This window comes from Bombina bombina, chromosome 1 (assembly GCF_027579735.1).
Source record: "Bombina bombina isolate aBomBom1 chromosome 1, aBomBom1.pri, whole genome shotgun sequence".
Classification (NCBI taxonomy): domain Eukaryota; kingdom Metazoa; phylum Chordata; class Amphibia; order Anura; family Bombinatoridae; genus Bombina; species Bombina bombina.
The window spans coordinates 420,897,100-420,911,151 of NC_069499.1; positions in this window are offsets into that span (position 1 = coordinate 420,897,100).

Sequence of the window (14,052 nt, forward strand, 5' to 3'; positions counted from 1 at the left end):
GCTTAAGGATAACATTAAGTTGTAAGCAGGACTACTATAAGGTGCAGTTTCTAGACACTATGGTCCTTAAGCAAAATGGTTCTCTTATTACAGATTTGTTTGTAAAAACTACAGACTGCAACACTTTGTTGCATCGCAAACGTTTTTTATCCCCCCAAAGTATTTGACAGTGTCCCTAAATCCCAATTGATTAGGGTGGACAGAATAGTCTCAGGTCCCATGATGAGACGGGTTGGATCAGTTGAAATGAAGAATACATTCATCAAGAGGGGAAATGACAGTCAGAATCTAGATGAAGTGGAGAAATCCATCAAGGGTCCCCCTAAGATATATACTACACCTGTAACTAAAAGAATGAATTTTGTTACCTTATATAATGCTAGGAGCCAAAAAGTTTTTAATATTATTAAGAAAAATTGGCCTTTATTGAAGGAAGCTTGCCCTGACATAGAAGAATTCCAAACCATCCCAAGAGCAGCCTACCGTAGGGGCAATACCATAGGTAAAAGATTGGTTAGAGCTATGCCCAATTCAGATTCTGAGAGCAGAGGGGGACATATATTTCTTGGGAAACCCAAGGATGGTACATTTCCCTGCTTGGGATGTGGCCACTGTAGCAATGTCATTAAAGGGGGCAGTATTTCTCATCCATACACTGGTGTAACTCTACACATGTTGTTTAGGCGTTAAAGTGCCCGTGTGGGCTACTATATGTAGGCAAGATGACCCAAAGGGTCAAGGACCGCATATGCCAACACAAATCCACCATTAGAAATAAGAAAACAGCCAACCTCACAGTGCCAGCACAGTTTATAGAGAAAGGCCACCAAATTAACCAACTTAGATATATGGTAATTGATCAAGCCCCTAGACGTATCAGAGAGGGCAATAGAGTTAAAGATCTACTCTATAGGGAGGCCAAATGGATTTGGAAACTAGACACTATGCACCCCAAGGGGCTTAACAGGGAATTCGATTTGCTTCCTTTTATTTGACACTAGTTTGAGGCCCTAGTTGACTATATAGCTCAATTTAGTTTAGTTTAATCTACCTAACCTGTATGACATTAATAATATATGCTTCAGATTTAATTGTATAGTATATATTGCAACTTGCTGCACTTGTTTTTAATTTGGTGACTTTTTCACTTCAGCAGTGTAGGGGTTAATGATGAGTGATAAATATGTATATTAGGTCATGTGTGATCTTACTTCCTGTTTGACCCCTCCCCATGGCTCTGTGATTGGTTACCTGTATACATAAATGTTTGATATGTCTCATTGTTTGTTAGCTTGATAAAGGGGCAGGAGCCCCAAAATGTTGCTCAGCTCAATAAAGACACTGTTGCCATATTTTGTGTGCCACCTGAGTGTTCTTCTTTATTAGATCCAATAGGGTCTTTGCTAGGACTAGCACACTCCACCAGTGTTTCCTATATCAAAGGGTCCATAAGTGGCCAGCTAACTAGTCACTCACGACAGCTACCAAAAAGGTGACAAATAGACTTTAAGAAGTTGCAAATGTAAAATTGCATTCCCCATAGACTTTATTAGAGCCTAATAAGTTGTAAAAAATGGAACTACCACAAATCGTGTGCGCTTGAGCGCAATTTAATTCAACATGCCTCGGGATAATTAATAATAATAATAACACTGATAAAAAATATTTTTTAAAAGATATTGCATAAAAAGTTATAACGGCTCAAAGATATGAGGTCTCAGGTGTTAGAAAAAAAAAAGGCCTGCAAAGATACAAAGATATGTGACTGTGAACATATGTATTTATATGTGTATATATGTATTTACAGACATATATACACATATAAACACATAAACAAATATATATATATATATATATATATATATGCGCACTGGAGCCCTTTGCGGTCAAGTAGACGAAAAGTAATATTTATGCAATATTCATATTAAATAGTGTTTTACTGTGTTTATAATGTAATTATTTTGCATTCCAATGTTCTTCACACAGGAAATATGTTCTAAGTATTTATAAATAAATATTCCATGTATATATATATATATATATATATATATATATATATATATAGCTATACCTATCATAAAACATTACAATAACATATCATAAGCCATTACATATTGGAGGAAATTTTAATTTATTAGAGGAAATTTGGTAATAAAATAAACTGGTTGAGGCAATAGATTTCTGGGAAGGTATTAAAATTAGGTAGCAGCTGTCCATATGATTACAGAATTATGTATTTCTGTCTTGTAAATTGTATAAAAGCTATTTGCATTGCTTTGTAATGTTGAAATGTTAATTTCCTTGGTATTTCTAGTAAACCTGTTCAGACTCACTGATATACACATAAGTGTATTACTTGCTGTAATCCTGTCAGATTTGATATTCCGGAACTGCTGGAGTTTCTGAAAAGTCTCTAAACCAAACTCCACAATAACCTAGATTACGAGTTTTTTGGTACAGCTATACTGCTGAAAAATTGGCCATTTGACGCATATTATGAGTCGCTGGGGTATACCTATACCACAAGCATTCTAGCTTTCAATGCAGCGTCCATTCCGCACTCATAAAAATGACGTTTGAGTGTGGGATTTCCATAGCGCCGGTATTACAGGTTGTACAGTCCGGCTAAAATGCTTGCGTTATGCTCTATACCTACATGATCCATATCGCCATCTGAGAGAAGTAGTTATGGATTTTTTCCAGTAAAACCCACCACCCAACCAAACCCCCAAAATAAAAAACCTAACTCTAAAAAAAACCTAAGCTAACCATTGCCCCTAAAGGGGCATTTGTATGGGCATTGCCCTTAAAAGGGCATTCAGCTCTTTTGCACTGCCCTTAAAAGGGCATTTCAGCTCTTTTACAATTTGCCCAAATCCCTAATCTGAAAAAAAAAAACACCCGAAAAAAATAAAAAAAATACCTAACACTAACCGCAGAATATCTACTCACAGTTCCTGATGTCCGGACATCCATCTCCATCCAGGCGGTGAGAAGTCTTCATCCAGGCGGCGACATCTTCATCCATCCCGGGGGCGTTTTCTATCTTCATCCCAGTGGCACACAGCTATCCTGGAAGCCGATGCAATACTGCGCGGAGAGTCCTCTTCATGAGGTCACTGCCGTACTCTAAAGCTTCAAAATGGCGTACCTTGCATTCCTATTGGCTGATTTGATTCTTCAAATTTAAATCAGCCAATAGGATTAGAGCTTCTGAAAACCTATTGGCTATTCAAAACAGCCAATAGGATGAGAGCTACTGAAATCCTATTGGCTGATTTGAACAGATAGAAGACACCCCGGGATGGATGAAGGTGTCGCTGCCTGGATAAAGACTTGGTTGGTTGGGTTGTGGGTTTTACTGTTGGGGGGACTTTGTATTTTTTTTTCCAGGTAAAAGAGCTGTTTAACTTAGGACAATGCCCTATAAAAGGCCCTTTTAAGGGCTATTGGTAGTTTATTGTAGGCTAAGGGTTAATCATTTACTGGCGGCGATATCTGGGAACGGCGGATTAGGTGTTAATAACTTTTATTAGTGTTGGTGATGTCGGAGATATGATGATATGTTCCAATAAAAAAAAAATTAAAGTATATTGCAAAGTTATTTTACTATGCATACCTAAATATTCTGTATAAAAATGTCTAGTTGTTTACTATCTCTTAAAAAAAACAAAAAAAAAAAACAGTTAAAGTGCATGGTGAAGATGCTAGATGCTAGATACTAGAGGAGAGTATGCAATTGAAATATTGTAATAAAAAAACAGCATTTAAATAATATTAATATCTAAAATCTGAAAAGGTATGGCTAATGTTAAAGGGACAGTCTACACCAATTTTCATTTAACTGCATGTAATAGACACTACTATAAAGAATAATATGCACAGACAGATACTGATCTAAAAATCCAGTATAAAAACTTACTAAGAAGCTCCCAGTTTAGCACTGTTGATGAGGTTAGGCTGGGACACCCAGGAAAAGGTACTAGGAAATCAAGAAGATCAGACCCCCCTCCCCTTTCCTGCATATTAATAAAAGATAACATAAACAGGAGCAGCAGGAGTCTGTAAACGCACGTATACGTCTGACACTATGGGGCTTGGTTAGGAGTCTGAAAATCAGCACAATGTTATTAAAAAATAAGCAAAACTATACATTGTTACAAAAACACCACCAGATGGGCTATATAAATTAATCAAATACAAAACATTCATGCAAAAAAAAAAAATCTAGTGTACAATGTCCCTTTAAGTTAAAGACTTTTCCACATGTGCAAATGTTGTGCTATTTTGTAACATTTATTGCTAAGATAGTAATGCTGACATGCCCATGACTGCAACTAAAGCAAAACAGGTATGATATGCTGTCGTAACAGAGCTGTGTAAATTATTATTATACGTTTTGCTTATCTGTTTTTTTCTGTTCTACTGCACTGTCTCAAATAGGACCCATGTGTCTAATTAAAAAAATCTGCTGCTCCAGAAAAGTTTAGAAACATTCTTCTGTTGATGCTTGTGCTCTGGGGTGTTTTTGATATTAATAGTTTATTAAAGGTTTAGGATTTGGTATAAGGAACAACTGGCCTATGACTATACCACAGGTGCAGGCTGACAATATTTTGGTTGATATTCATTTTTTTATATTATGATGGATAGCAATCCATCTGGACTTGATGGTATTTTAATTAATATTAATTAATATTAATAACAAGTGACTAGTTTTTATAAAACAATTAAAGGCTAGATTACAAGTGGAGATCTAAACATCAGGCAGCTCTACATTTATCTCAGGATGCCATTCCTGAATCATTTTTTGCTACAAATAATAATAAATAACTAAAAATAAAAACCCATGTAAAATTGATGTAATTATGTACTATAAGTCAACTGGAAGTCAACTAATTATAATCTCGGTCCCTCTCAAAATTGACATAATTAGTTTTATTACTGGAACATAAATAACCCCATATCTGAAATTTCAAAAATTTAAAATTCTTCAGAAATCAAGATTTTTTTCCTTTTTATTTTTTTTAATAAAATTATTAAAAAAATAAATAAATAAATATTCCCTATCAGTAAGTCACAATCTTCTGTGACTGCTTCTTTGGTTTGTCTTGTGTTCTAATATACAAATTCTAGTCTATATTGATTTAAAACAACAATTTTAAGCATTAAAAATGATATAAAACTACTATTTCCAGTCCAAAACAGTTTGGATAATGGGTTTTGGACCTGTATGTTTAAAGCTTTGCTCATTAATTCCATGAATATAAAAACAGTATTAAAGCTAGTACCATATATAATAACAACAACAGCAGAGTATAAAGTAACCAAACTAAATTAAATTAAACAAATAAATACATTTAGTATATTAAGACATTCCACAGCCCATCAATACGGACAGATAGCTTAGCATGCTAAGGCATTGTGGCTCTGTAGTAACCCAAGGTTTTGCAGGTTCGATCCCTGGCAAGGTCCACTCAGCCTTTCATCCTTCCAAGGTCGATAAAATGAGCAGCACCTTGAGACCCTTACGGGTGATTAGCCGCGCTTTACAAGTACCCAATACATACATCAATACAGCAGTAGGAGCTATGGGACAGTATACACCAATTTTTATATAACTGCATTTAATATGCACTACTATAAAGAATAATATGCACAGATCAGTGTGCAAACTCTTCCAGTTTAGCACTGTTGATGAGGTTATGCTGAGACACCCAGTGAAAGGGTCTGGGAAATCAGAAGAGCAAACACCCCCCTCCCCCTCCCCTGCATATGGAAAGATCCATTAGTCAAACAGGAGCAAGCTTGAATCTGTAGACATCATTATACATCTCACATTTTGGGGCTTGGTTAGGAGTCTGAAAATCAGTGAACTGAATGTATGACATACTTTACAATGTATTTTGATTTAAATCTATGTTGTATTATATTGTTATATTAAAAATAAAGACAAAAATGGATTCTGAAAATCAGCACAATGTTGTTTAAAAATAAGCAAAACTATACATTGTTACAAAAACACTCCCAGATGGGCTATATAAATGGATCATCTACAAAACATTTAAGCAAAGAAAAAACTAGTGTACAATGTCCCTTTAACGTCCTAAATAACAAGATGATGATTATTTCCACAGCAATCTAGAAACTCTGGTAGGTGGCATACAAAACACAATTAGCTTTTAAACGTTTCATAGACATCTTTAACCCCTTAAGGACACGGCCATTTTTCAATTTCTTTCCCTGAAGGACCAGGGCTTTTTTTAAATTTCTGCAGTGTTTGTGTTTAGCTGAAATTTTCCTCTTACTCATTTACTGTACCCACACATATTATATACCGTTTTTCTCGCCATTAAATGGACTTTCTAAAGATACCATTATTTTTATCATATCTTATCATTTACTTTAAAAAAATGATAAAATATGAGGAAAAAATGGAAAAAAACACACTTTTTCTAACTTTGACCCCCACAATCTGTCACACATCTACAACCACCAAAAAACACCCATGCTAAATAGTTTCTAAATTTTGTCCTGAGTTTAGAAATACCCAATGTTTACATGTTCTTTGCTTTTTTTGCAAGTTATAGGGCCATAAATACAAGTAGCACTTTGCTATTTCCAAACCACTTTTTTTTCAAAATTAGCGCTAGTTACATTGGAACACTGATATCTTTCAGGAATCCCTGAATATCCCTTTACATGTATATATTTTTTTTTAGAAGACATCCCAAAGTATTGATGTAGGCCCATTTTGGTATATTTCATGCCACCATTTCACCACCAAATGTGATCAAATAAAAAAAAATGTTCACTTTTTCCCAAATATTTTCACAAACTTTAGGTTCCTCACTGAAATTATTTACAAACAACTTGTGCAATTATGGCATAAATGGTTGTAAATGCTTCTCTGGGATCCCCTTTGTTCAGAAATAGCAGACATATATGACTTTGGCGTTGCTTTTTGGTAATTAGAAGGCCGCTAAATGCCACTGCGCATCACACGTGTATTATGCCCAGCAGTGAAGGGGTTAATTAGGGAGCATGTAGGGAGCGTCTAGGGTTAATTTTAGCTTTAGTGTAGTGTAGTAGACAACCCCAAGTATTGATCTAGGCCCATCTTGGTATATTTCATGCTACCATTTCACCGCTAAATGCGATTAAATAAAAAAAAAACGTAAAATTTTTCACAATTTTAGGTTTCTCACTGAAATTATTTACAAACAACTTTTGCAAGCATGGCATAAATGATTGTAAATACTTCTCTGGGATCCCCTTTGTTCAGAAACAGCAGACATATATGGCTTTGGCGTTGCTTTTTGGTAATTATAAGACCGCTAAATGCCGCTGCGCACCACACGTGTATTATGCCCAGCAGTGCAGGGGTTAATTAGGTCATTTGTAGGGAGCGTGCAGGGTTAATTTTAGCTTTAGCGTAGAGATCAGCCTCCCACCTGACACATCCCACCCCCTGATCCCTCCCAAACAGCTCCCTTCCCTCCCCCACCCCACAATTGCCCCCGCCATCTTAAGTACTGGCAGAAAGTCTGCCAGTACTAAAATAAAAGGTGTATTTAAAAAATAAAATAAAAATTGTATAGCATATTTACATATGCAGCTGTGTAGGATCCCCCCTTAGCCCCCAACCTCCCTGATCCCCCCCAAACAGCTCTCTACCCTCCACCTCTAACTTACTGGGAGCCATCTTGGGTACTGGCAGCTGTCTGCCAGTACCCAGTTTGCAAATAAAAATGTATTTTTTTTAATTTTTTTTTATTTATTTTCCTTTTTTCTGTAGTGTAGTGTAGCTTCCCCCCCCCCACCAATCCCCCACCCGCTCCCAGATCCCTTAGATTAACTTTTATTAGGGATTTTATCCCCCCTTACTGCCACTTCTGTACAATGTCTTTTTCCGTAGTGAAGCGGTTCCCACCCGCTCCCTCCCCGTGCACACGCCCGCCCGCCGCCCCCGTGCACGCGCGCGCTCCGGTGCGCACTCCCGACAACCCCGCCCGCGATCCCGCCCTCCTCTCTCTTCAGCCTTTCATCGATGGCCGCCCACCCGCCTCCCACGTCAGCTCCCACCCACCAACGATTGCGGCCATCGATGCCGGTGCAGAGAGGGCCACAGAGTGGCTCTCTCTGCATCGGATGGGGGAAAAATGTTATTGCAGGATGCCTCGATATCGAGGCATCACTGCAATAACTGTAAAGCGGCTGGAAGCGATCAGGATCGCTTCCAGCCGCTTTAATCCCCAAAGTCGTACAGGGTACGTCGCTGGTCTTTAAAGACCAGGTTGTGTGCGACGTACCCTGTACGACTCGTGTCGTTAAGGGGTTAAATATCAGGAAAAGCACTTTACTGATTCAATTCACATTTTCCAGTTTTGTAGTGATCACCCGGCCAAATTTATGTTCCAGTATTTGTAGACTGGAATAAACAACTCTATATATCTGAAATAATACTTTATTCACTTCAAAGTTCCCTGTTCTGTAAAGATGCCCAACCACAAATACACGATAAAAGGGAAATGCATTATTACAATTCATAGATATCACCTTTTAAAAAAAAAAAAAAAAGGTTCAGTTGACAACAACTGTGCATGTATATAGAATAAGTTGAATATTATTTCATATAGTTATATATATATATATATATATATATATATATATATATATATATATATTTTTTTAAGAGTGGGCGTTCTAAGATACATATCTTAAAAACTCACTTTTTTCAAAAGTACAAACTTTATGTCTTCAGCCAAAAACATTCAGGGCCCGATTACAAGTGGAGAGGTATATATAATGCTACTCAAGCACTAATTCCGCTAGAAGTAAGATTTTTGCACTCATCGGGTAGTGCTTGTATTACGAGTTGAAAGAAAACTGTTTTTGCTCGCGCTCTTACCAAATGTGTGTAAAAAGCCGAACTTAGAATATTGCGTGTGCAATAACGTATTCCTCATAGAAGTCAATGGAGCAAAAAAGTGGAGAAAAACACCCTACTCGCGCGCAAATGCGATTGCATCAAGTGTGCAAATCCATAAATACATCTCTCTTTCTCTTGTACAATATATATCTACACCTTTATATATACATATATATGATAATGTATAGGTACAGATATATATATATGAATAGCTATTTAAAAATACATAGAACATATTCTGCTATATGCAGAACATTTGAATATTAAATATTTACAGTAAATACACAGTATAACACTTTATTAAATATGAATTTTGCATAAATATGTTTTTACATGTGTTCATCTACTTAACTGCAAAGGGCCCCAATGCACACACACACAAACATATATATATATGTATATATATATATATATATATATATATATATATATGTCTTTATGAAAAGTTCCAAATAGGGTAAGCACAGTCTTACTGTTGTAACAACTGCCAGGGTGCACTTAAATAGTAGCATAGAGAACCAATCCAAAGTAAAGGCACTCACTGAACTTTAAATAAAATATAACATTTATTTTACAAGATTAAAACTGACATAACGTTTCGGATCTCCATTTGCACCTTTGTCAAATGTCAAGTAAGAGTTAAACAGGGTGAACCTAAAAACAATTGGCATATTACAAGGCAAACCGCTAGACTTGTGTGCGGCGCAAACATTTGTTTAGTTTGATTTCAGACCAATTTGGATGTTTTAGAATTTCTTTTTCGGATCGATTCGAATTCGGATACATTCAAATGCATTTGTTTTGGATTCATTTGGATTAGAATAAATTTGGATGTATTCAGATGTATTCGGTTCGGATTCGATTAGTAAATTTGGAAGTTCGGTATGTGTTAGGTGGGATATGCTGTGTACTAGACTAGTATTATGTACTGTAATATTAGGTGTAACCCATAGCAGAGTGATATAACCTGATATACTGTACAATACTAGTGTAATTGTGATTAGTCCATGGCCATCTGAATGTAACTAATAAATCCGAACTAATTCGGATTTATTCGTTAGTTTCGTTGCTACAGTAATTCGGAAAGTCAAATCAATCCGAAGCTCCGAATTTGACAAATTTGTCTGAATTTCAATTCGGAACGAAACACACGTCTACAAACCGCATTATATATCTGCAAGAGCGACAATGTGAGACCCACGCTAGCCCCCCACTGATGACGTCATCACCGGACGACACCACATGACGCATAACCAGTAGCAGGCGTGTGCCATGGTTACTAATAAACAAAAACAGCGTAACACCCGAAATGAAGTATAAGGAGGCAATTGAGCAAGACCACAGTTTGTAATGCAAAATAATCTGCATCTTATTTGTATAGTTGTACCAGATAGGTTATAAATATTCACATGTGGTTATTATTCACCTGGTAAGGTCCCATTATCGTGACCGCAACCCCATATATATAACAGATATTACTATCACCTAGCCAAATGATTGTAAAACCCGGACAGATAGCTTAGCATGCTAAGGCACTGTGGCTGAGCTCTGTAGCAATCCAAGGGTTGCAGGTTCGATCCCTGGCAAGGTCCACTCAGCCTTTCATCCTCCCGAGGTTGATAAAATGAGCAGCGCCTTGAGACCCTTACGGGTGATTTGCCGCGCTTTACAAGTACCCAATACATACATATACATAAAACATAATAGAATACACTATGTCCCTATGAGAGCATTATTGGTCTATTCACATATGAATAAACTAACATAAATTTGCAGCAGTGTCCTTGCAGGATTGCAATCAAATAATTTTTAGCCCATGTACATGTGTAAATACATTAAGATACAAGCTCACATATACATCAATAGAGTGAGATACTATATAAATGGCACAGACATTGTATAAATGATCAGATTCATTCAATAATAGTGATCAATGTAAATTCCTTCATTGTCTCCTGAAGCATAGGTAGAAACCCGTGGGTACCCACTAGAGCGGGCGTTCATGTGAATGTACACAGGGTTCTCGTTCATTAGTTCTCAGATATACATCAAATCACTTTATGTACCGCATCCTGTCCTTAATAGTAGACTGAAAACACTGTGTTTAAACTTAGCGAAGTGTTGAGCTACTGGCTGTTCCAAATCTCCTTTCTCCAATGCCGCCCTAATGGCACACTAATGGTTGGCCATCCTGTCCCTAAAGGAAGTGATCGTTTTTCTGATATAGACCAAAGAGCATGGACAAATAAGAATGTAAATCACATATGTACTTGTACATGTCAGCCTGTGACGAATTATGTACCTCCTGTTGTAATGTGGCTGTTAAAATGAAGGGCCCCTGAGCATGCTGTTGCAGGGTATGCAGCTGCTACATGTGAAGCAACCTTTTTTAGTTGACTTGAGCAAGATGTTCTTCTGATAACACTGAACAGGGTCCGTTTTTACAAGAATATCTCTATCACGATCCAGCCTAGAATTGAACCTGGGACCTGTCTCTATTTCTGCTGCTGTTCTTCCCAGGCTGTTGTTTTACCACTTAGCCACCAGTTGGCTTGATCACAGGTTAAGAATATTGGGTTTTTCTGTTTGCTGCAACTTTGGCTCTATGACTCCACCTGCTTTCCAGCTGAAACAAATCATATAATCAGCAGCCTGCTATATCTGGGAGGTTTGTTTTCAGTTCTGGGCCTTGACATTGAGTGTTATACTCTGAAAGACCCTCTGGTCCTGTTTCCTGAGTGAAATACAGATTTGTAGGATTTCCTGGTTCCTGATTTCTGCTTCATTTCCTGACTACTCTTCTGGATATTCCCTTGGCACTGTGTTTCGTTTTTGGACTGATTTCCTGGCAATTGATCTTGCCTAATTCTCTATTTCCTAAAGACTGACTCAGGTACTTTTGCTTGCTTGTTACCTGATACTATAGAGTTCCAGTTTGCAGTCTATGCAAGTTTCCTGTTTGTTACTACAGTGTTCCAGTCTACAGCATATGCAAGTATCCTGTATGTTATTACAAATATCTGCATTCCTGCCTGTTATTACACAGTTCCAGTCTACAGCATATGCAAGTATCCTGCCTGTTATTACAAAGCCCTGCATTCCTGCCTGTTATTACACAGTTCCAGTCTACAGCATATGCAAATATCCTGCCTGTTATACAAAGCCCTGCATTCCTGCCTGTTATTACACAGTTCCAGTCTACAGCATATGCAAGTATCCTGCCTGTTATACAAAGCTCTGCATTCCTGCCTGTTATTACACAGTTCCAGTCTACAGCATATGCAAGTATCCTGCCTGTTATACAAAGATCTGCATTCCTGTCTGTTATTACACAGTTCCAGTCTTCCTGCCTGTTATTACAAAGCTCTGCATTCCAGCCTGTTATTACAGTTCTAATCTACAGCATATGCAAGTATCCTACCTGTTATTACAAAGATCTGTATTCCTGCCTAATACTACAGCCTATATACATTGCCTTATCTAATTGCATATCTCTGCATTGCTAATTATCCTATAAATAAAACCATCACCTTTATTTCCTAAAACCTTTTACCTGTTTAATTATGCCAAAAAGGAAAGACACACACAGACAAAACACAACTTTAAGCCCAGAACCTGACACCTCTGCACGATAGCTCCCAACTCCTGAACCTGCTCCCTTGCAGAGTATGACAATCTCTTAGGTTGTCCGCTCTACGATTTACTATTCTGGGAGGCCTCATTTGTTGAAATGGTAAAGATGAGTCAGATTCTATTTCCTAATGTTATTTACAGTTTTCGAATGTCACATTCGAATTCGAAAGTCATATTCGAATTCGAATGTCACTTTCGAATTCGAATATTATATTTATAAAACACAATTGTAGACTAGAAACACTATTTCGAATTAGAATGTCACATTTGAATCAAATATCACATTCGAATTTGAATATTACATTTATAAAACACAGTATTAGACTAGAAATACTATTTTGAATTTGAATATCACATTCAAATCGAATATCACATTTATTAAACACAGTTGTAAACTAGAAATACTATTTCGAATTTAATGTGACATTTGAATTCGAATATTACATTTAAAACACAGTATTAGACTAGAAATACTATTTCGAATTTGAATGTGACATTCGAATTTGAATATTACATTTATTAAACACAGTTGTAGACTAGAAATACTATTTCAAATTTGAATGTCACATTCGAATTTGAATATTAAATTTCGAAATTGAATGAATACATAGCTATTATTCGAACAAATATTTTCGAATTTTATTGAAAAATTCGAAAATGAAAATTCGAAATTAGAATGTTATATAAACATTCGAAATTCGATTTGAACGAACGAATGTATCAAAATTAGTTTTAAATTTCGAATTTTTAGAAACATTCGCCCATCCCTACTAATGTTGTCGAACTGAATTCACCAGAGCCTTATGCGTGGGAACATAAGTAGTAAGAAAATTAAATTGTTTTCTTTCTCCATTTGAGTTCACCTTCCTCTCCACTGGTTTATTGTCCCAGGAGCTCAACAACCTTCCTTTGATATTAATAATCGTTCCGTCTATATGTGTGTACATATGTATTTATGTGTTTATATGTGTATATATGTCTGTAAATAGATAAATACACATAAAAATACATATATATCTGTACACATATATAAACATATAAATATATACATATATATCCATATTTAGACATGTATAAAACCCTTTGCCTGCCTTTTCTTTTTCTACCACCTGAGACCTCATATTTTTGAGCCCTTGTTACTTTTTTGTGTGCAATTTGGGCCAAAAAAAACCCACTACATAAATACATTAAAATAAAGTGTTACACTCAAATATACCCTATCTAATAAAAAGGGTTAAAAGGTACATGGTATATGGTATATGACAAGGTATTTGAATTGAAAGGACTATAATGGATACATAAACACATGTGTGTATGTATGTATATATACATATGCATATATGTGTATACATGTGTATTTATTTATGTTTATACGTGTGTATATATGTGTATGCATACATATATACACACACACGCACACATATATATATATATATATATACTGTTTTGAAATAAGCACTCACTGGACTTCAGCCAACTGTGACAAC